The 8,639-nt window shown below is 31.5% G+C and overlaps 1 long non-coding RNA gene across 1 annotated transcript; it reads right to left on the bottom strand.

The window, feature by feature from the left end:
* Positions 1-4,297: 4,297 nt before the first annotated feature.
* LOC120071733 lies at positions 4,298-8,246 on the bottom strand. The gene is made up of 4 exons (XR_005480321.1): positions 7,419-8,246; positions 5,384-5,477; positions 5,095-5,230; positions 4,298-4,361 (listed from the first exon to the last, which is right to left on the bottom strand). It is a non-coding gene; the product is annotated as an uncharacterized LOC120071733 (long non-coding RNA).
* Between the last annotated feature and the right edge of the window lie 393 nt (positions 8,247-8,639).

Here is an 8,639-nt window from a genome sequence, read left to right as displayed (position 1 = left end):
TGCCTTATTCTGGTAACACTATCGGATGTGGCTCACTCTGTAGTTGCTACAAGGAATTGTAAAGTGCTATAAACGAAGTGATCCTGATTCATTCGTGTGGTGACATGAAGAGTAGAGGCGTCCTGTTCAATGAGTTTGCATAAGATCGGACCAAGAAATAAGTCACTCTTACTTTATAATGTCGTTTACTGTTAAACTGACTATTTCATAGTGATAATGTTTAAGACTGACTATTTCATAGCGATAACCTAGGTAACTTAACCTTACTCTTGAGCTAACTATGAACTCCTGTTTATTTGGGATTATCCTTAGATTTGCATAGGTGAGGGTTGGCTCAATAGCGCCGGCTCAATAAGCCTCCCATTTCAGGGGTAAAACTGGGTAGATAGCTGGGAACATAGGGTGCAAGATGAAATTCACTCCTACCCGCTTTCTGGGATAGTAGAGAGGTTGTTCCCTTAAGTGCTAATTTCGGGTCTTAAACAAGGGACCCCACCCTCTCATTGGCTTGAGATGGATTCTGTTTGTTGATAGGATCACAAACAAATTATTCATTAGAGGATCAGGAGACATTAAGGAACAAGAGGTAATCTCGGGGGTAAAGCAGTCATATGATCCAGCCGTTATTACGAACAACCTGTGAAGAGTTAACTTACTAATCATGGTTATATCAAGTGGACACAATATAATTACTGCCCTTTAATGAAGTGACCTGGTAGTTAACGAATGAGGGTTAATTAAGTGTAAAGAGTTTAGCCAATTAATCTCGAATCGTTGGAGCCCATGATCTGTAGGTCCCCCTACTAACTCACAAACAGATTAGCTTTAGAATAGCGTGACAAGTTGATTTGAAATGTCCAAATTCGAATTAAGAGAATTAGTAATTATATGTGATATAATTACACGTATAATTTTGGAATTAAAGGTAATTGGAGAATTGATTGATAAATAAATATGATTTAAATATTAATTTCATGAATGGGGATTTATGATGATGGATTTGATGACAAATTAATTTAATATTTGATATTAAGTTAATAGAATTAATTAAATTATTAATTATTAATTTTATTAAAAAATAATGATTGATTTAATTTTTGCAAAATTAATAAAATTTCAATTTTAATTAAAGAATTAAATTTGAAAATTGATTTTGTTTTTGAAATTGAAATTCAAAATTCAATGTGAAAAAATTGAAAATTTGGAAAAACTCACAAAGTGGAATTTTTCCACTCAACTTCAAAGCACCTTAATCATCATAATCCACTAATTCCACCAAGTAGGTGGTGTCTTCATGGGATGAAGACTTCAAAGCATGAGTTGATGATTTAAAATACAAAAAATGATTCAGCTGAAAATGACATGCAATTGTTGAATTGCTAGGTTTTTGAAAGTTGAAGAGGTTGTTCTTCAACAAGCTCAAAAACCAGATAACCCCTCTTCTAATTTCCCTAAGTTTAAACTTGTTTTGAGTTCCACAACTCTACTAAGGCTCCTAGAGAATAGTAGGGAAGCTCTAGTGTGGTCCACGACTTCAATTGGAGAAGATTGTAGCTCAAATTCGTGTTTGAAGAGGATCTTTAAAGGTATGTGTTGAAACTCTCTTAATACCCTATGAACATGCTTATTTTGATGTCAAAATTGAAGAATTAGAATGCTTAATGATCCTTTTTTCTTCCGCTGCATGTTTTTGTAAACCAACAATTGGTATCAGAGCATCATTTAAGCATTCAATTCGAGTTAATTTTGGCTTGGTGGGTGTTTTTCATAAGTTGTATGAAAATGGTGACCTGATATGGTTTTTCTGAGTTTTGGCATTGAATTCTCTTCAATTATATTGTAATTCTTGTAATTGGCTCTTGATTGATAGATCTTAATGTGTGATTAAGTGTCTATAATTCGATTGGAGTCATTATAGTTGAAATTAGGTTGTAATTGAAGAAAGAAGTGAAAAAGGTCGAGCAGCAAAACTTTTGGTTATTATTGTAATAATTTAGGCCTTTGATTGCTTGAAAATACTAAAACTAAAACCATATCAGTTTGTGTTTAATTATTTATTTATATGATGTGTAACGACCCGACCCCCTAGGACTTAAGTTAGGCCGTTATTAAGTACATGTATGCATGGAACTTAAAACGACACTCTTTTATGGTGAAATAAATGCTAAATAAATAAGGTAAGTGCAAAAGGATTTCATTAAATTCAAATATTAAAAACAATAATAAGGTACCCATAAATCATAAATGATAATAAATAAGTCTGAAAATGATTCTTAATAGCAAGTTTCAAACATCAAAACTGAAAGTTAAGAAAAACATGAAAAGAAATCTAAATCTCATGAGCGGAAGCATAAAACTAGTCCCAGTGGCTCGATCANGGGATAGTAGAGAGGTTGTTCCCTTAAGTGCTAATTTCGGGTCTTAAACAAGGGACCCCACCCTCTCATTGGCTTGAGATGGATTCTGTTTGTTGATAGGATCACAAACAAATTATTCATTAGAGGATCAGGAGACATTAAGGAACAAGAGGTAATCTCGGGGGTAAAGCAGTCATATGATCCAGCCGTTATTACGAACAACCTGTGAAGAGTTAACTTACTAATCATGGTTATATCAAGTGGACACAATATAATTACTGCCCTTTAATGAAGTGACCTGGTAGTTAACGAATGAGGGTTAATTAAGTGTAAAGAGTTTAGCCAATTAATCTCGAATCGTTGGAGCCCATGATCTGTAGGTCCCCCTACTAACTCACAAACAGATTAGCTTTAGAATAGCGTGACAAGTTGATTTGAAATGTCCAAATTCGAATTAAGAGAATTAGTAATTATATGTGATATAATTACACGTATAATTTTGGAATTAAAGGTAATTGGAGAATTGATTGATAAATAAATATGATTTAAATATTAATTTCATGAATGGGGATTTATGATGATGGATTTGATGACAAATTAATTTAATATTTGATATTAAGTTAATAGAATTAATTAAATTATTAATTATTAATTTTATTAAAAAATAATGATTGATTTAATTTTTGCAAAATTAATAAAATTTCAATTTTAATTAAAGAATTAAATTTGAAAATTGATTTTGTTTTTGAAATTGAAATTCAAAATTCAATGTGAAAAAATTGAAAATTTGGAAAAACTCACAAAGTGGAATTTTTCCACTCAACTTCAAAGCACCTTAATCATCATAATCCACTAATTCCACCAAGTAGGTGGTGTCTTCATGGGATGAAGACTTCAAAGCATGAGTTGATGATTTAAAATACAAAAAATGATTCAGCTGAAAATGACATGCAATTGTTGAATTGCTAGGTTTTTGAAAGTTGAAGAGGTTGTTCTTCAACAAGCTCAAAAACCAGATAACCCCTCTTCTAATTTCCCTAAGTTTAAACTTGTTTTGAGTTCCACAACTCTACTAAGGCTCCTAGAGAATAGTAGGGAAGCTCTAGTGTGGTCCACGACTTCAATTGGAGAAGATTGTAGCTCAAATTCGTGTTTGAAGAGGATCTTTAAAGGTATGTGTTGAAACTCTCTTAATACCCTATGAACATGCTTATTTTGATGTCAAAATTGAAGAATTAGAATGCTTAATGATCCTTTTTTCTTCCGCTGCATGTTTTTGTAAACCAACAATTGGTATCAGAGCATCATTTAAGCATTCAATTCGAGTTAATTTTGGCTTGGTGGGTGTTTTTCATAAGTTGTATGAAAATGGTGACCTGATATGGTTTTTCTGAGTTTTGGCATTGAATTCTCTTCAATTATATTGTAATTCTTGTAATTGGCTCTTGATTGATAGATCTTAATGTGTGATTAAGTGTCTATAATTCGATTGGAGTCATTATAGTTGAAATTAGGTTGTAATTGAAGAAAGAAGTGAAAAAGGTCGAGCAGCAAAACTTTTGGTTATTATTGTAATAATTTAGGCCTTTGATTGCTTGAAAATACTAAAACTAAAACCATATCAGTTTGTGTTTAATTATTTATTTATATGATGTGTAACGACCCGACCCCCTAGGACTTAAGTTAGGCCGTTATTAAGTACATGTATGCATGGAACTTAAAACGACACTCTTTTATGGTGAAATAAATGCTAAATAAATAAGGTAAGTGCAAAAGGATTTCATTAAATTCAAATATTAAAAACAATAATAAGGTACCCATAAATCATAAATGATAATAAATAAGTCTGAAAATGATTCTTAATAGCAAGTTTCAAACATCAAAACTGAAAGTTAAGAAAAACATGAAAAGAAATCTAAATCTCATGAGCGGAAGCATAAAACTAGTCCCAGTGGCTCGATCATGAATTCCGCTTGTCCATCGTCAGTGTATCTCTACCCTTACCTGAAACAACAACATGAGAAAGAATGAGTATAAAATAGTCAGTAAGTAACCCCACTACTGGGGTCAGGTTAGGGATTTATGTCCTCTAGATGCCTATCTCTGGTGGAACATATAAATTGTATTAGTCCTCATGGGACACATACATACATGAAAAACTGAGTTCTATCCTACTGTAGCTAAATATGCCCATTACCTCTGGTGAATCCTGAAGGAAACAAAATCTAGTGAATCTTGAAGGAAACACAAACTGATGAATCCCGAAGGAAACACAAGGAAACACAAACTGGTGGGCATTCTAACTAATCAGTAAAATCACTATCACAATCTCGACATCACAATCTCAACATGGTTCTATAACATACATATACATCTCATCATCATGATTCTACAATATGCATATAAATTTATTCATCATATCTTTACAACATATATATGCATCTCATCCTCCTCAGATTCAGCAGGATCTCCAATAAAAATAATATACTCAAATCATACTAGTATTCAAACATCTTTATGCGCAACTAGCCTTTTAAACTCTTATATCAGCAAGGCATACATAAACATCAAACTATCAATATATCCTCAGTAAATCATATTTGTCAATTCTTGACTCCAGTCATTTCAAACCTCAGTCAATGAAGGCAGACATAAATATCATGCTAACTAATAATCCTCAATAAATCATAATTATCATTGCGGGCACTAGGGCAGTTCCAGTAGTAAGATTACTTACCTCAACTTGGTAAAAAACACAAAACAAAATCTCCTTAGAACTTTTTTAGCACACATGAATCAACATAAAGTTGTGGCTTGATCCAAGACAAATTCCAATACTCGATTTAATTAGCCAATCGATCTTCACCAATTTTCTGCAAAACAAAATGGTATCTAGCTTGATGGTCAATGCCTCAAAACTTCCAAACCTTGAATTTAAGTTTCAAACCAAAGAGAGGTTACTAATTTAACCCAAAATCAAAGGGGTGAACTTCACCTCCCAAATTATAAGGAAAAATAAGTCTTACCCAAGGTTTTCCTAAAACATTTCGACAAAGATCGGGACAATGGCGGCCGACGTCGTGTCAACTTGTGGCTTCCATAGATAGGCAGCGTGTATTGCTATCGGACAACATAAATTGTTTAGGCTAGCAGCTGGTAGTGAGGGTCTTGCATGAGGAGGGTTTGCGAGAGTGGGAGAGAAGGGGAATTTCTAGTTTACAGATTTTATTCAGTAGGGATTACGAACGAACCAGAAATTCAAACAACGATCCAACCGTTCAAAATGACATTCTATATGTTTCAAACAGACTGACCAAATTTGAGCATGATCCAACGATTAAAAATATGAAAATTGACAATTTTGTAAAAGTTGTCGCTGAAAAATCGAATTGCTTTCTCCCCAATTTTTGACCTCTTTTCACTCTCATTTAATTTCGAAAAATTCTCAATTCTTTTATTTTTTTCAAAATTTAAAAAGATAAATAAAATATTTTATCACAATATCTCCAAAATCTCCAAAGATTCTATTAAATTTAGAAATCAATTAACTTTTTAAATTATCTTAATTTGGGCTTCAAAAACCAAAATTAAAAGTCATAAGATCCATCAATTTAATACAAATTAAATCCTTCCAAATATTTAAATCAATTCAAAACCACATGAAATTAATTATCTCTTTTTATTTTTTTTTTAAGTTGGCCCTAAAATCCAAAATCAAAGGTAAGCAAAATTCAATATTTTCAAGATAATCCATTCGAATATCTAATCAATTAACTTCAATTTAACCAATAAAAACTTTTCAATTATTTCAATTTAACCTCAATTTTCCAAATGAAAGGGAAATTCAAACTCAATAATTTTAGATAATTAACTTAAATTTTCCTGAAATTTGGAATGTTACATGATGTATGTTATAATTAAATAAATCTTGTATGTGCATATAGTATAACATGTAGATTTAAAATCCCATCATAGGAAGGTATATGCATTGAAAGTATGTTATAAGGTGTTATAATATATAGTATGCATGTTTACAGTTTCAGATATTTTAATATAAGTGTTATATTAAATCATGAGATATCTGATGTATGTTATGGATGTACAGCATGTCTAAAATTTTGTAAGTTGTTATAAAATTGGATTAGACATTATAATCCATAACAAATATAAGTTGCATGCTCACGTAGGCTAACTATTTGTTTTAATAGTTAAAATAGGTCGTTATCTTATAAAACTTCGATTACAAACTCAATCGGGTATATAATCCTATCTAAGGCTGGGAGTATTTAAGTTGATGGTCTATGAACATCTCCTATCTGGGCATTATGGCTGAATAATTGAGGTTGTTAACCAGTTTTATGAGCACACGTGAGCAGTGTGAGGTGTTAAAATGGTTTATCACCTAGACATCGTAGATTAAATCCAAATATAATTGTTATATTTGAATAAACACCTAGACTTAGGTTGTTTATTTAGTCAGAATAACCTGAGTAAAATTTATACCCAACAATTAGTAGAACACTTCAAGAGGTGCTTCTTTTGATTTTACTTAATAATAGAACAACAACAAAAACAATAACAATAAAGAATTTGGTGAAAATGCAAAATGTAAAAGTGAATTTCCGGGGGGAACAAAAGAGGAGAGAGATAAAAGGCAGGTAGAAATTTGCACTTTTATCTAAGCTCAATATGTGCTTCAAAATTCAATATATGATGGCCAAGTCTATCATAGTAAATCAAGCCAAAATCTTGTGACATTCTCTCTTATAGAGACCAAATCAAGCCAAACCCATGAATAACAATAAACAATTTAGAACATGCATTCCATAGATTAAAAGTAACACAATGAACAATTTTAAATATCATAAACACAAACAGAGAGAGAAGTATGGTGAAGAATATCCAGAAAGCATAAATATGACAACCAAAATAGTTGTGTCTTTGGAGTAAAAGAGCAAAAAATAAAAGGCTTGTTAGGGATTTTACAGTTTATAGCATACCAACAGGAGCTGGAAGGCACATTCCTCTGTTTCTATTGCAATAGGTGTAGAGAGCACATACCTAAAAGCTCTTTAGCTGTCACTAGTGATCGTTCAACATCCATCACTGCTGTTCATCATCAGCTTCATCGTCTTCGTCTTCTCCATCAATGAAACTGACATCGTCGACTCTTGATCGGACCTAATAACTTAAGAAACAAAATATACACACAATCAAATCATTCAATCTCAGAAATAGAACATTGAACCAATCATCAATCCGTTTTTAGGAAAAATGGAAACAAATGGGGTTTCGATTTTTTGAGTAGTTCTGAAGAGAAGTGGATTTTATTCACATGGATTGAGGTTGCTTCAGTGACATCATTGTGAGAAAGAGCAAGAAAATGAAGAAAAATAAGACCCCATAAAGCAACATCATGAGAAAGAGAAATTGGGAGTTTCGAGAAGACGAGTTACAAGTGATTGAAAAACATTTTTTTTTGTGAAAGTTTCTTATGGGTTTCACTAGTAAGGTAAAGATTCAAGGAACTCTAACTTAGTTGTAGCATAGAGATAGAAATTTGAGCTTTGTTTTTAAGATTCAAGAATGAGAAAAAACGTTGGATGGAACGATTTTTTCCTTAAAATTTGAGTGCCCCCATTTTTTTTTTTTTTTTTCATTTTCTTTTACAGCATGTTTTATATAATGCTATTTTCAAATGCTATAAAAAATGAGTATTTCTGTTCGTGCACTATAAGTTGATGATCATGTACCAAAACAACAATAAATTTAAAACCAAATTACTAACTATTTTAATTAAATCCACTAATAATATACACAAGTGACTAACAAATATGCTATATCAATGATATAATTTGATATATCAATTGTATAACTACTATAATTTATATTGTGTATGCCCATTGACTTATATACCAAGCTAACCTAAAGTATTTTAGATAGTACTGAGATGCATGTTGATATACCAATGGGATAAACAGGAAAACAATAAAATATCTTTTTTTTAAAAAAATTATTGTTAGATGTGTAAATGAAATAGTATAGTTTACTATTTTTGCGAAACCCTTATTCTTGCTCATCATATATCATAGATTTTCATTTTGTTTTGTTAATATGAAACTTTTGTTACATTCCAACAAATAACTTCCCTTTAAAAGTAATGATGTACGATAATGTATGATTTTGTGAATTAGTGATTTTTTAAAAAAAAAAAAATAGGATAGGGAACTTTAAATCTCCAATTTTTAAAGAATAAGGACATGTGTCAAGTACGCCAACGAC

This window comes from Benincasa hispida, chromosome 2 (assembly GCF_009727055.1).
Source record: "Benincasa hispida cultivar B227 chromosome 2, ASM972705v1, whole genome shotgun sequence".
NCBI classification, from domain to species: Eukaryota; Viridiplantae; Streptophyta; class Magnoliopsida; order Cucurbitales; family Cucurbitaceae; genus Benincasa; species Benincasa hispida.
The sequence above is the reverse complement of the archived record's forward strand: the minus strand, read 5'-3'. Positions and strand labels throughout refer to the sequence as shown.